This window comes from Rhipicephalus sanguineus, chromosome 1 (assembly GCF_013339695.2).
Source record: "Rhipicephalus sanguineus isolate Rsan-2018 chromosome 1, BIME_Rsan_1.4, whole genome shotgun sequence".
Lineage (NCBI taxonomy): Eukaryota > Metazoa > Arthropoda > Arachnida > Ixodida > Ixodidae > Rhipicephalus > Rhipicephalus sanguineus.
Window position 1 is genome coordinate 287,671,539 of NC_051176.1, and position 16,041 is coordinate 287,687,579.

The 16,041-nt window shown below is 48.0% G+C and overlaps 2 protein-coding genes across 2 annotated transcripts in view; one reads left to right on the plus strand and one right to left on the minus strand.

The window, feature by feature from the left end:
* The window catches only part of LOC119379211 (eukaryotic translation initiation factor 2-alpha kinase 3), a 423,415-nt gene that overhangs the window by 125,107 nt on the left and 282,267 nt on the right, over positions 1–16,041 (minus strand). The window lies entirely within an intron of this gene.
* LOC119379206 (uncharacterized) overlaps positions 1–16,041 on the plus strand; it is a 53,951-nt gene that overhangs the window by 13,629 nt on the left and 24,281 nt on the right. The window contains exons 3-6 of the mRNA XM_037648426.2: positions 11,703–11,844; positions 12,032–12,123; positions 12,347–12,462; positions 14,669–14,729. The gene's annotated coding sequence lies outside the window, so the exon portion shown is untranslated. The remainder of the gene's footprint in view (positions 1–11,702; positions 11,845–12,031; positions 12,124–12,346; positions 12,463–14,668; positions 14,730–16,041) is intronic.

Consider the following 16,041-nt stretch of genomic DNA (forward strand, 5'->3'; position numbering starts at 1 on the left):
AACTAATATGTGTGGCAACACTCTGGGAAATTTTGGAAATTCTGAGTATTATAGACGCTAAGCAAAAAAATCTGAAACTAGAGCGTTATTGAGCAATGTGCCATATTTGCGATTTTCGTTTTCATAAAATATGAGCAACAAAACTGCAATATAATAATATTTGGTAAACATACATTACTCACAGTATACTAAGAAAAATTTTGAGACTCACAGCTACAGTAGTTATCTTGTAGGACCTCGCCAAAATCTCATTTTCGTGCAATTCACAAAAAGCTGTTGTGCTGAGTGCAGACTTCCGAATTTTTTTTACTAAGGAAAAATTTTTTTTGCAAACCTAAGAATAGTTTCGTGGCCCTGGGGAAACGCAATTTTATTTTTCAGAGAAATTAAAGAGGGTCCGCGGACATGCACCGACATTCTTCTCTGAACACAGCCACAGCCAGTATGAAACCTGCATGCACAGAATGCTTGTGTACGAAACGTGTATATGGAACATGGGTGTATATGTAACCTACTTGTCCTAACACAGGCAAACAGAACCTATTTGATTGAAATCTGTGCATATGGAACTTGTTTTTGTGCAGACTAAGCACGGCCCTAAACTTCAATTTTTTATTATGTTAATGCATTTGAAACACGGACATGATCAATTGATTGAGGCAACTGCTCCACTGATTTGAATAATGAAATGTTTGTGTATTTTGTACTTTCGTGGTGCAGTTTCTTGGTGTGCCTAGTAACAATTGAAGCATGAAACCTGCATGTACAGAATGCGTGTTTACGGAATTACCGACGTCTACGGAAGACATGGCAGAATGTGTATACGGAGCCTGTTTGTGTGGAATCTGTGTATGCAGTATTTGTATAGCACAGAATGTACACGGCCCCAAACATCAATTTTCTTGTTATAGTGGTATATGTGAAACGCATATCTGACCTCTTGATGCAACTGCTCGACTGATTTGAATGAAATATATTTGTCATATATTAGGATATTGTGATGTTCAGCGGCCTCTTGTCAGGCTGTATAGCCTTTAGCCTCTGCTCCTGCTCCTGTAAGAATTAGGACAAATAAACTTCAATTCAATTCAATTCAATTCAAGTCTTGTGAAATTGAAAAAGTCCCAGGTGAAAATTTCCTGCTGGTTCGCTATTGGTTCCAGTAGTGATGGTTTATTAGCATATTCCCAGCAGCTACTGGAACCAGTAGGTGATGGAACCAGTAGGCGATGGAACCAGCAGGCAATGAAACCAGCAGGCGATGGAACCAGCAGGCCACGGAACCTGTAGCTGCTGGTTCCAGCGCAGTTGGTTCCCCTGAAGAGCTTGTAGTTCCATTGATGTAGCTCTTTCAAAATCCCGCTAAGAACACATATAACATAAGGTTGATTTGAAGTAATATATTTCATTTGAAAAATCTTTGTATACACTTGAAATAGTTCATTTTGCTCGCTTCAGTTTGCGCTTGATGTACTGAATCTTTTTGGACAGAGATCCGCAGGAGGCCTTGATCCACAGCCGAGGTGTCTGTGTTGAGGGCACCCCAGTGACGCAGGCAATCTGTAACAAAATAAAAGGTTTGATTGCCCATGCAGATCACGACTGCAGATATCTAACTCTTGCATAGCCATTAACTCACTCAACAAAGTAGATTTAAACATACTGTTACGCTTGCAAGAGATCGTTAAGGCTAGAAGGGGCCGTTTATAACGTCGTGAGGGTGAGCTAAGGAGCGGCCGGGTAGTTAGAGATTTCCACCTCGTCTTCTCCCTTTCTAACCCGGAGCGGCAAGCACGATCATTAAAGGGTCCCTGTAACACTTTTTCAACATAGTCAGAAAATGCTGCCATTAAATTGTCAATTACAGTGCTGCCTGCCACAGGAAATTTACAATTTCGTTTCAGAGACAGCTGGCTCGCTTCGGCAATTACATATATAGCTGAAATGAATGACTACATAGATGAGATGTGAGGAGAAGGAAACCACCATTTGATAATTTCATGACTGTGAAAACATCCTCAGTATTACTTGCATTATATTCTTAAAGGAGTACTAGCACATAAATTTTGGCCTCTTGTTTTTTTGCTGCAATGTGCTGCTGGGGGCCTGTTAGTCATAACCCGGCACATCGTTTGCTGCAGCGTGCGACAGAAAATAATTACATGCTCCTCATAACCAACCAGTGTCAGTTTCGGTTTAAAAAACGACAAGCCTCCGGGTGCAACTATCACCACCTAGCAGGTGCAGAGCTCGATCACGTCAGCACACAGAACTGTGACGCACTTCCACGAACAGCTGCCGAGAATTAGGCGGCTGGAGCCATAGAGTTTCATACAATAACCTAGAGAGGAAACTGGCGCTGCGATCATTCAACCACCATGGGAATGATGGGAAGTACAGGCTTCGGATAGGATTTTGTTAGCTAGCGAACTGTCTATGGATCTTTTTCTACAGTTTCAGTTTCGTTCTTTGCAAGGTGTGGGCAGTGGAGTGCATTGCAAAGCACTCAAGCAGTGCCTTTGTTGCTCCAAGAGGTTGAAGGCAACCAGGTTTCTTGGTTTGCTGCCCCATTGCAACTTTACAGGTTGTATTTGACAGTTTTATCAAAGCGTTGTGCACTCACCGCTGCGCATAGATGTAGCGTCCCATGCCAGTGCAGGAAATTGCATACAGTTCACGTTTTGTGATAAGCGCTACTTGTCAAAACTCTTTCAAATCGACTGCAAAATGACGGCGAAGCTAAGTAGACGCACCGTCACGCTCCTCTGACTCGACTTCACGACAAAACGAGAGACGCGTTGGGGGCAGGCCACTTGGACAGACGCATCTGGCATCGCAGCAGATGATACGTTAAGTATTTCTCACTCAATACGGTACTGTTATTTCCATAAATAGATAATGCATACTTTAGAGGGAAAGACAAGCGTGTTTGTTTTAGGTGTTGTAAAGAAAATAATTCATTATTTTGTGATGCCAAATCTGGAACACAATTGCAGAGCAATGCATACCCTGGTGGTTGAATTTGTCCAGGTTTCGCTTCCATCTCACAGTCACGCAAGCTTTTTGCAATAAGTTTTACATACAAAAGAATGAAACAAGTTTTAATTGGAAGTAACTTCATATCGCTTTGTTTTACACTCAAAAAACAAGCGTCGCGAATCTCAAGAACCTAATCCATCTGAAGCAAATCCGAAGCCTGTACTTCCTATCATTCCCATGGTGGTTGAAGCGCCGCTCAAGGAGTCCGCATAGACACTAGCACCAGATTCCCCTCTAGGTATTATTGTAAGAAACTCTATGGCTGGAGCGAACGCGGCAAAAAAACGTGGCGGCTATGACGTCATCATAACTTGTTGCAGCGTGGTTGCGTGAGAGAATTAGGGGGTCCCCAAGGGCAACGTTTATAGAACGAGGTAAGTTGCAAAACTCCCCACGTCAGCCAAACCGTCGCACGGCGCCAGGACAGCTTCCGGTTTGGTGGCGCTGGCGGCACAACAAGCTTCCGCTAGCAGACGAAAACGCGTAGTCTGCGTGACAAACGCCGGGGCAGCCGTTCGGAAAGGGCTCGGTTGTTTACTCGCCGACTGTATATTATCGTGATTTTTCATTGCGCTGCCGCTGCAATGTAAAACTGAGTAATATTTAGCAGCGGTAAGGCAAAGTCAGCAAATCTATGGCTTTCAAGACTGTCCAAGATAACTGATGCTTGATAGCATAGCATACGAGTCTGTCCATTACCCTATAAGAAATTAACTATATGGCGCATTCTCGTAGCGTAATTATTTAGTTAAAGCGGATGCTTGGGCGTGTTGGTACTTATATCTTTTCGTTTTTGACTGTGCAAGTGTTGCGTGGTGTTAACGAATAAATCTTTGTTGTAAGTCAGCGCTGTTGTTTGTGTAATCCTTTTTCTGGTGCTCCAAAGTTTTTCGCGCTATTTTTTTTTTTTTCGATAATTCTTCACTACCACTTTTTTGAAGTGAGGAGTTTTCACTCTGTACCGCGGCTGTCGTTACTTGTAATTATTGAGTGGTAAAATCGCCGTGTGTGTACTGCACGCCACAATTTCAGTCCTGCTACAGAAAGAAAAATTGTATTTATTTTTCGCACGTAATGCAGAGAAACAATTTTTCAGATATTGCATGTATGGTGTGATGCACACAAACGGCACAACTTATGTACGGTCTCAGGCATTAAATCTTATCAAGACAGCTCAAAAATTATTTACAGCACAATTTTTAGAATCACTCAAATCAAGGCAAGTTCGGGAATATCTTAGGGACGCAATCTTCGACGAGGCTCCTTTCCGCTGGCGATTTCAACCTTAATTCGTATCGTTGACCGTGTGAGTGAAAATCTTCAGGATGTTTTCCTCATGAATGTGCATGTCACATACAAGTGATATGTCGGACAGTTTCTTGTCCATACGAGGAATGGCGCGATCCCACGTCGCTCGCTGGTCAAAGTCACGCGGGGCACAAATAGGTTACCAACCGTCTCGTATTTCGCAGGACTGTCCCGACTTTTTACACAGCGTTGCGAGCCGTCCCTGTCGGGACAGCCATATAGCTCTTCTCTCTTGATCTTTGTATTTTTTCTCCCACTCTTAGTGAACCAGTGGTGAGTAGTGGGATTTGCCCAGTTTTTGTGGCACATAGCCGTGATGATAGCCATCTTGGGCTAATTGTTGCATAGCCATTGCTTGGGCTAATTGTTGCCTTCTTCATTTTTAGTGGACCAGTGGTGAGGGATTTGCGCAATTTCTGTGGCACATACCCGTTCATGATGATGATAGTTTCCTGATAGGCTACACAAATTACGGCTAGCCTAAACAGCTTCGCTGTTAAAAAATTTTCTTATATATGTACTTCTGGTCTCGATTCAAGATTGTCAGTATTCAAAGATTGTCAGTACTGAAAGAGCGGCATCATGGAATTGAGCTAACGTTTCTGAACTTGCAACTTCTCATTGGAATTGGCCACTGGTGTATTGTGGCATTCCTTCCTCCCCATACTCCATAACAGGTGTTTCCTGCATGCCCTTTTTGAAGCGACATCTTTTGTATCTTTCTCTTAAATATTTTGACATGTAAGTGTATAGGCCCCCTCTCCCTCTTTGAAGATTTGCGATATGGTTGTATGGAGCTCGACAATAATAGTTCGACAATAATCCTGGGAGTATTAGTCAGCGCCGCTTGCAGCCATGACTGCAAGTGGCGCTGGTTAACGCTCCCAGGATTACACAAATAAATATAGATACCCAATAAAGTGGATGAGGTAGTGACCGCCACTATAGCTCAATTGGTAGAGCATCAGACGTATTATTCGAAGATTATAGGTTCAGTCACTGGTGTAGCATCCTCGGACTAACGGCTTGGCAAAAAGACTAAAAACAATGCTGGCGGACATAATCTCTATGACATAGATGTGCACCAAAAACATGTGGAACAAAATCCTGCCATACGTAACATTTGCGTACAACACTGCCATGCAGGAAACTACACACTTGATGCCTTTTCGCCTAATTTGTGTTTGAGATGTTCAAACTATGCTTGACACCATGTTTTTATATGAAGACATTGACCAGCTAGACCAGTGAGCTGGTTAGCTGTATGCACTCCTCATGGCATCGAGGAGTGCATACACCGTGTCAAGGAACCTACACTATAAAGATGTTTATTGGCGGACACACGGCGAAGATGAACGACAGCAACAGTCAAGGCGGGGCCGACTCTGCGCGAGCTGCGCTCTGTCCAAAGAGGGCAACCCACTAGAAGGGGCCGGAGAGGACGACCCACTTCAGGGTTCCAATAAGCTTCGCTACAATTACTCCGGGTGCGAAAAGGGAGCCGCCTGGCGACCTAACAACTTGTCACAATGAGCGGGTCATGGTACGCCTTGAGGCGCTCCACGTTTACAATGTCGCGCCCTCGACGGCGCATGTCCGAGGATAGATCGATGGGTTCGATCAGGTAGTTTACAGGTGATGTGCGTTCAACGACACGGTAGGGGCCTTCATATTTGGGCAGTAGTTTTGAAGAGAGGCCAGGTGCAGTGGTAGGGATCGAGAGCCATACGAGCGCTCCAGGGAGGAACGTCGGCTCAGAAGTGATTCTGTCACCGCTAATGCTCCTCTGCCGCTCTTGGTCATGCGTAGTGAAGGTTTTGGCAAGTTCGCGGCACTCTTCAGCAAGTCGGGCGGTAGCAGAAATCGGCGCACACTCAGACCGATCCGGTTTGTATGGAAGGATTGTGTCGATTGTGTGCGAGGGGTGCCTGCCATACAATAAGAAAAAGGGAGAAAAACCGGTGGTGCTCTGAGCGGCGGTATTGTAGGCGTAGGTGACGAAGGGCAGAATGGCATCCCAATTGGTGTGATCGGCGGCGACGTACATGGAGAGCATGTCGCCGAGCGTACGGTTAAAGCGTTCGGTGAGGCTATTCGTCTGCGGGTGGTAAGCAGTAGTTTTGCGGTGAACAACGTTGCACTCCTTTAGAATGGCTTCGACAACTTCTGACAAGAAGACACGGCCTCGATCACTGAGCAGCTCCTGAGGTGGACCGTGACGTAGCATGAATCGGTGGAGCAGGAAGGAGGCCACATCGCGCGCTGTAGCCGCTGGGAGGGCGGCAGTTTCGGCGTATCGCGTGAGGTGGTCTACAGCGACGATGGCCCAGCGGTTACCAGCGGACGTCAGAGGAAGTGGCCCATACAAATTGATGCCAACACGCCCAAACGGCCGGTCAGGGCAAGGTGGAGGTTGCAGACCTGTCGGCGACAGGTGCGTTGAAGTCTTGCGGCGCTGACAATCGATGCAGGAGCGAACGAACTTCTGCACGTAGCGGTACATCCCTCGCCAAAAGTACCGTTGGCGGATGCGGTGGTAAGTTTTCGATACCCCAGAATGCGCACACTGCGGATCAGAGTGGAACGACTCGCATATGTCAGAACGCAGACTTCGGGGTATTACTAGGAGCCACTGGCGGCCGTCGCCGCTGTAGTAGCGTCGGTGGAGGAGGTCGTCGCGAACGGCGAAATGGTGGACTTGACGACGCAACGCGCAAGTGGGTGGTGTTGCCGACGGATCAGTCAGCAAGTCTATCAGTGAGGCAATCCATCTATCCTTGCGCTGTTCGGTAGCGATGGTGTGAATGTCGATGGAAGAAACGGCAAGGGGAGACACTGAGCTGTGGGCACTGTCGTCAGGCAAGGGAGAGCGCGACAGGGCGTCGGCGTCAGCATGCTGGCGTCCGTTGCGGTACAGTACGCGGATGTCGTAGTCTTGCAGGCGAAGTGCCCAACGGGCGAGACGGCCTGAGGGATCTTTCAATGACGACAACCAGCACAGCGCATGATGGTCGGTGACGACATCAAATGGGCGACCATACAAATAAGGTCGGAACTTCGTAAGGGCCCAGATGATTGCCAGGCATTCTTTCTCCGTGACGGTGTAATTGGTCTCGGCTTTAGTAAGTGTGCGACTTGCATATGCCACGACATGTTCCGGAAACCCAGGTTTGCGCTGTGCAAGGACAGCACCGAGGCCCACGCCGCTGGCGTCCGTGTGTACCTCTGTAGGGGCCGCAGGGTCGTAGTGGCGTAGTATCGGAGGAGACGTCAACAAACGACGGAGCTTCGCGAAAGCGGCGTCGCACTCTGACGACCACGTATTGAGGGGCCTGTTGCTGCCAAGGAGCTTCGTCAGCGGCGATATGATGGTCGCGAAGTTTCGTATGAAGCGCCGAAAGTAGGAGCATAGTCCTACGAAACTGCGCAGTTCTTTGACGGACGTAGGTTTGGGGAACTCTGTCACGGCCCGAAGCTTGGCTGGATCGGGGAGAATTCCGTCCTTGGATACGACGTAGCCTAGTATTGTCAGCTGCCGTGCTGCAAATCGGCACTTCTTTAGGTTCAGTTGTAGCCCGGCGTCGCTCAAACGCGTCAAAACAAGCCGCAGGCGTTGAAGATGCGTGGAGAAGTCCGGGGCGAAAACGACGACGTCGTCGAGGTAGCACAGGCACGTGTGCCATTTCAAGTTGCGCAGAACGGTGTCCATCATGCGCTCAAAGGTCGCGGGCGCATTACACAGCCCAAACGGCATGACGTTGAATTCGTACAAGCCGTCGGGTGTGACAAACGCTGTCTTCGGTCGAGCGTCATCAGCCATGGGGACTTGCCAGTACCCTGAGCGCAAATCGAGCGATGAAAAGAATTCTGCTCCTTGCAGGCTGTCAATGGCGTTGTCTATTCGAGGGAGGGGATAAACGTCTTTACGGGTGATCTTATTGAGTCGTCGGTAGTCCACGCAGAACCGCACAGAGCCGTCCTTCTTCGCAACGAGAACGACAGGAGACGCCCATGGGCTGTTTGAGGGTCGAATAACATCGCGGCGAAGCATGTCTTCGACTTGCTCGTTAATTACACGACGCTCTGCAGGAGATACGCGATATGGACGTTGCCGCAGTGGTGGTTGGGCGCCAGTGTCGATGCGATGCGTGACAGCAGACGTGCGGCCGAGAGAAGTTTGCGCGACATCGAACGAAGAACGATATTCTTCCAACAGGCACAGAAGCTGGGAACGCTGGACCGACGTAAGGTTGTCAGCAATGGAGGAAGCAAACACGTCAGCGGGTGACGAGTCGGCTGAGCGTACGGGAGCTGGCACAGTGCGTGTCACCCGGTGCGTCCATAACTTGTGCGTCTTCGAGGGCTTCCACTCTGCCGAGACATTCCCCTCGCACCAACGTAACAATGTACGGGGATGGGTTCGTAACGAAAATATCGGTGTCGCCCTGAGTGACTTGCACGGTCGCAAATGGCACCAGCAAACCTTTCCTGGTGAAAACGCGGTCAGAGGGAGAAAGGAGTGCAGCGGTGTCGGAGAGACCGGTGCAATAGACGGACACAGCCGTTGACGAGTTTGCAGGAACTGTTGTGTCGTCTTTGACGAGTACCTTGGTCGCAGCCGATGGACTATTCGCCAGCGTCAAATTGGAGATGGTGAGAGCTCTATTTCGGCTGGTGCGCAACGAAATTACGGCATCGTGGCGAGCGAGAAAATCCCAACCCAGGATGACGTCGTGAGAGCATGAAGAAATGATGATGAATTCGACAGCGTACAGAGCGTCCTGAATGATGACACGGGCTGTACACACCCGCTGTCGGATGAATACTTTGGGCCTGGCTGTACGGAGTGAGAGCCCGGAAAGCGGCGTCGTCACTTTTCGTAGTAGTCGGCTAAATTTAGCGTCCATAACGGATACGGCAGCTCCAGTGTCCACAAGGGCCAATGTGCGCACGCCATCTACAAACACGTCTACTACGTTCGATGGGCTTTGCTGAGGGCTTGGCAGTTCGATAGCGTCGCAGCCCTTGCCTCTTGGACTGCGCGACTAGTTTTCCCTGGTCGCGCGCGACCGGGCGGGGCCTCATCGGTGACAGTGAGCGGCGTCTTGGGGACGGCGAACGGCGGGTAGATGGAGACGGGCGTGACGTTGGTGACATAGGCGGCGGCTCGTAGTATGGGCGGCTGGACTGGCTGGTGACGGTCGATCCGAATCGAGGCGCCTGCATGCGATTGCAATAGCGCGCTGACGTGAACCGGCGCAACCGCACGCAAAGCAGATGGGGCGGTTGTCGGAAGTGCGCCATCGGCTTGCCGGGCTAGGTCCCATCCATGTCGCAGGACGCGAGGGACGGGGTGGCTGCTGATATGACTGCATGGTGGGCTGCAGTCGTGGCGTATGGATGACGTCGGCGTACGCAGCCGGCACACTCTCTTCGAAGGCCTGAAGCCTTGCGACGGCTCCGGCGTAAGTATGTGGGGGAAACCACAGGATCAGCTGGAGGCGGCCTGGCGACAACTTGCGCGTAACTGAGCGGCACAGTCGCCCGAGGGGGCTGGTGGTATTCCGGCATGACCTCTGCGATTTCCTGCTCAATAGCCCGGCGTAGGGGAGGCAGCAGTGTGCTCGACGGCTGTTCAACAGGCTTGCGGGTGAGCGAAGGCCAGTAGAGAGAACTGGCGGGCCATCTCCTCCGCGCACCGAAGGAATTGATTCGGTGAGCAAGACGGAGTGGTCCGAAATGGCCGACATGCCAGCGAGATCGCGTCGCGTCATGGAGGTCGACAGCGTCATTCAGCCGCTGCCGGCGCAGCTCTCGTAGCTTTGGCACAGTGTGATGACCTCAGCCCCGTGCTAGGGTTTTTCGCGAGCAACATGGTGAAGGCATCGTCGTCGATGCCTTTCATGACGTTTCGGATCTTGTCCAGACTCAGGCATGGTCGCATTGGCTTCTTGCACAAGTCCAGGACGTCTTCCAGTGTAACTCGTGAAAGAACTCGCCGGAATGCTGGCTCGTTCATGTAAACACTGGTTCAGCTTGCAGCTTACGAACGGCAGGGCGGCCAACACGTCGACGATGGCGGTCTTGAAAGCGGACCACGTAGTGAAAATCGGAAGCGTGGTTGTTGTACCATAGGCTTCGCGACAACCCGAGAGGTAGAAAACCAGGTTGCTTAGTTTTCCGGCTCGTCCCATTTATGGGGTACGCTGACACGCTCGTAAATCGCGAGCCAGTCCTCGACTCGGTGCCATCCGCGCCGGTGAAAACAAGAGGGTCGCGGATGCGGGGGGACACCGGGACAGGATGTCGGTGCAGGGGGAGGCGTTTGCTGGGCGGCATCTTGAGTCATGGTAGAGGCACGCACGGGATCGCAGCTCAAGGGCATTGAATGCTGACCGTAGTTGTTTGAAGGTAAAGCACCTCCACAAATTATAAAGATGTTTATTGGCGGACACTCGGCGAAGATGAACGACAGCGACAGTCAAGGCGGGCCGACTCTGCGCGAGCTGCGCTCTGTCCAAAGGGGCAACCCACTGAAGGGGGCGGAGAGGACGACCACTTCAGGGTTCCAATAAGCTTCGCTACAACACAATTGGCCTGTGTGCTCATAAGAAAGCAGCAGTGTGCAGATGGATGAAGGTGTGGTATCGCCCACCGACAAGTTACCTATGAACTTAGTGACTAAGTTTGGGTTTCGACCCCCATTAGATAGCGAGGCCTAGTGATAAACTCCTGAACAAGTACTTCGAACTGTACAACGTAGTGAGGCATGTAAGCAAAGCGAACGTAAGTCTAGATGGAGGTGCGCCATTGTACCAGTGCCAATTACTGCACTCAGAGATTGGATGTATCGTCCACCTAAAGTCGTATTTTATGCGATGATGCTAACATTCTTAGTGTGCTGCTGAACCACTTATTTTTTTTGCTGTTGTCACTTCATTCTGCAAAAAATTTTGAACTGTGTGCTTGTGCCACCCACAGAACGTTGGCATGTATGTGTGCGCGCATGGACGCATTCGTGCATGCATCCATATGTGTGATAACACATTTTCTTTTTCATTTTTAAGAATCTTACCTAATTTGAGTACCTTCTGTGTAAGTCTTGTGTTTGAGCATTGAGCGGATCTATGTTCAATTGAGAGGGTCAATAACGCAATATGGTGTTTTGAGCCAGCAAACTGTGGCCAGCAAAACGGCGAAGAAAACAGACGACCGTTGCCAGTTTGACACCCTTCCTGTGTGTGTCTTGCCGTTGTTCTTTTGTTCTTGCCTCAGCACATGGAAATATGGTGGTTGTGACAAATGAAGGACTAGAATGTTAATTTTTTTATGACTTGCCCACATTTCATCAACAGAGGACATCAATTTGACCTACGACATGCAGAAATGCAGCAACCACCCTCTGTTTCTGATGGAAGCATGCAAGGACAACGTGAAGTGCCGAAGTGAGCAAGACCATGCATGTCGACGAGTCCATCTGCCAGTTTAAAGATTACGGTGAGATGCGTGCGTGCAAATAGTCATTTCAGTTGTATTACATGCAAAGTTATACACCACACAAAGCAACACTGTTGCCAAAAGGGATCGTCCTGAAATATTGCGGCAGCTTTCTAGCCTGTTATGCATCTTAGTCGCTTCAGTTCGTGGCGTTTGTGTTTTGACAAAGTGCTTTCTCTCTCTTCAGGTGGGATGTTCAAAAGGGACGGTGTGCTCAAGTCTAAACTGATCGTCAGCGTAGATCGCCTGACAACAAGCGAACTGCCACAACAATCTAAGGTATGGATGCGTATTTCTGCACTCTGACATACCTGCACAATCTGTCCACAGTGAAAAAAGTAACCTTTCTGTAACCAGAAAGACACATGCCCATTTTGTTGTCTGTCCTGTGTGCCCCTGTTTTGAATTTATGGTACCAATAAAAGCAGCTTGGTCAGTGCCCCTTGTACTGTTGCTCTGTTCCAATGTCTCACTGTGGTGTTGATGTCACCTTTATCATTAGGTTCAAAGCAGCCAGACAATGCAGAAGAAAACTTTGCCAGGAAACAGTGGTTATTTCAAACCCAACACGGGCTCACGACAAAAGACTCCAGATAAAAAGTCAGTTTTGAAACGGCTGTGAGTATCTTCACTTTCTTCTTTCTCAGAATATAGTGGCTAGGTGAATTGTGTAACCTATGAACAGTTACAACTTTTAGTCGTGTGTACTAACATTTTAGACTTTTGAATAACGAGCCTGATATTCTATGGTCCATTCGGTCTTTGATGTGAATACTCATTATTTGTAAATGAAGATTCTTTTCTAATCCAAATTATGTGGCATTACCAACTGCTGTCAATTAAAACAGTCAATTATGTACAGCAAATGTACTGTCTCCTGATTCTTCAACAGTACCACCCAAGCATCGACTGGTCGGACGGTCAGTAGCGTCAGAGGACAGTCAGTGGACAGTCAGAGTAGCGCATACGCACCAACCTCACATTTAGCATGAGCTTTGTCTGCTGGGATCTTCCAACGAACATGACACAGCCCCCGGCACTATTAAATTGGTGCAAGCTTGCCGGCTTATCGGAAATGGCAGGAGCATGTGCCTCTGGCTTTACCTTTTTTTTCTTCTTCATCTTCTTCTGTAGCATGTGCTGCTCAATGTGCATGCACAGGCAAACAATGAACAAAAAGTGCAAAGCTGCAATGCAACTGTACTGTAGAGGGAGTGTGCACACACACTTAATTGCTGTCTCCGGTAAGCAGGGAAGCTTTCCACTAAGTTAATTGTGAGGGGTGGTATCATGCTTGTTGAAAGAGCCTAGCACGTAAAACTAACGCTACAAATGAACTTGGTGTGAATGTGCTACTCTTGCTGATCTTGTCGCTTCGTGCCGCTACAAGGCATTGGCCGGCCTGTCGTTGGACGCTCATGCGATACTGTTAAGTTATGGGGAGACTGTACAATGCGTAAAAACTTTGTAGCCACATTAGGGCATTAAGGTTGAGAAGTTACTAAATGTAGCAGGATGCATTGTGCGGGGAGTGAGACTTTACTGAATAAACTGTGATTGTTTTGCACTCTCCAAAAAGGTAAGAATGTGCAAACTAACTACATGTTTGTTCTTAATGCTCCATTGTGATGTTAGCCCCTTGACTCTTAAAGACAAGCACAGCTCGCCCTTGCCGAACTGTCCCCAAAGTGTTGTAGACGTATGCAGCTCATACGCTTCCGAGATCTCCCCTTGAGTGTGCAATCTTGAAGCTTGTCAATTTGGTTAGCCTTTTTTAGTTCAAATGATAGTGTTTGGTTTATGCAGCTATTGTGGCCTGTGAGAATGGTGCAGTGGTGCCAAAAGAAGTGAAGAGCAGCTGTGCCTAGAATATGATTAGGTGCTGCGAGGAGACTTGTGGTGTCCACATCTGCTACTGCTGGACATTGTTCAACCTGTCAGCAGATTTATTTTCCAAAACCTTTTGAAGAGACACGAAACAATATTAATGAGAACTAACAGACAATAACGCCAAGGAAAGTATAGGGGTGTTATCTGTAGTATTTAGAATATAAATGTGAAGAAAGTAAAGTGGACGAAAAGATGACTTGCCTCCCGTCCACTTTCAGTGGACGGGAGGATGACCGTCGCCGTAGCTCAGTGGTAGAGCATCAGACGCGTTATTCGAAGGTCGCAGGTTCGGTCCCTGCCGGCGGCAAGTCATCTTTTCGTCCACTTTACTTTCTTCACATTTATATTCTAAATACTACAGATAACACCCCTATACTTTCCTTGGCGTTATTGTCTGTTAGTTCTCATTAATACTGTGTCTAACAAAGATAAACGAGCCCTTAAAAATCATCTGCTTTCCACGAAACAATATTGTATTCTGACAGGTATACGTCTGTTTTGGCATCCCATTTAAAGAGTGTTTCTTACACTTCAAGTAACACTGTAGCTTTTTTTTACCTTGTGACTTGATTGGGAACCCATAAGGTTCTTTTCATTACAACAGCTCTTTGTGACTCGGTAGTAAAGGTTGTTGCTGGGCTAGTTGGTAGGGAGAGACACGTACTGTGATAAAGCTTGCTTGAGACCACGCTTCTCCCTTCTCGTCTTTGTGTGTTTTATTCAGAGCCCTCTTCAAAACTCTTTGCGACATTGTTTGTGCAGATTTTTTAAAGTTTACTCAACTTCTTTTTCTTCATTGCATCTCTCTCATACTTGAAGTTACCCAAAGCGAAAACAGAAACCTTGAACAGTATTGGAATTCTTGAATTTTGATTTGAAAATGCAAGGCTGGAGTGCTGCCATTCTTCTTGTGCTTTTTTGGTTTGGATTGCAGGGAAATGAAACAGCCGAACCTCAGTGGCTTGGACTCTGAAAGCTACTGCGCAAGCGAAAATGTAAGCCTTCGACATCCTTTGTGATGCACTGCATATGTGTTGATTTTTTCTGAGCATTGCAAGAGACATGCAACACCCTACAAGTTTCACATTGCACCCAACTCAAGTGCTCAGCCTCCCTCTTACAGAATGTGGTTAACCTTTGGCTTGAAATGGTAGAGGCCTGTGTACTTAGATTTAGGTGCACTTTATAGAACACCAGATGGTCGAAATTTCCGGAGCCCTCCACTACGGCGTCTCTCATAATCATATCGTGGTTTTGGGACGTAAAATATTATTATTATTAACCTTTGGCTTGCATTATGTTGCTATATACAGTCAAACCCCGCTACAACGAAACTGACGGTGCTCAGAAAAAACTTTGTGTGAAGTGAACATTTCGTTGTAGTGAAATAGAAAAAAATATAGCTGACCTGAGCTAGTAGAACAGAGAAACTTTTATTTCCAAAATTCAAAAAGTGTCGGTTGCTTCCTTTGTTTCCCCAGCAGCGTCATGACGCGATTCTCATATATGCGTAGCGACGCCAGGTTGAAAAGCACACTGAAACAACGGCTTCCGCGAACGAACCAAGCGGAGGCACGGGCGCGCAACACGAACTGCACTGTTCGCTAACACTAGCTATTCGTCGACAACAGGGTATCCGACAACGCCGAGATGCAGGCGTGATATCTCGGAGCGATGATTTACGCCTTATTCTATGCTATTCTTATCATCCACCACTCACGGCTGGCTGATCCCGTTGATAACGCTGATGAATTGTTGCTCCGACCACCGGTCGCACTGTCCAAGCACGAAAACCACGAAAAGCAATGGCGCTGGAAAAGGCAAGGCATCGTTCCGCGATTGCACCCCAGGGCTGCTCGCGTTGATAACGCGGATGTACCGTCGCTCTGGCCACTGGCGAAGCGCAAAAAGCACTAAAAGCATTAGAAAGGCATCGGAAAAGGAATCGTTCCGCGGTTGCACGATTGTGGACAACTGAGCTTTGGCGCTTTGGCTTCGAATTGTCTGCGACTAAGAAGCAACTCAAGCCAGTTGAGAAAGCATGGCAGTCTGATTGCCGTCGCTATCAAGCAATGGCGGCCCCCATGCTCAGTCAACAGTGGCAGTTTTTCGTGGTGCCAACACGCGATTTAGACTTTGTAGACACATTTTTATGTTCTAAAATGCACCAAAATGTTCGAGATTGTGTTTAGTACATGGCAAATTAAACTTTTGAGCCCAGAATTGCATCGTCAAATTTCGTTGAAGCGGAACGGTAGCAGGAAAAAGTGTTCGTTGTGGCGAGTATATTTATGCATTGACTCCTAT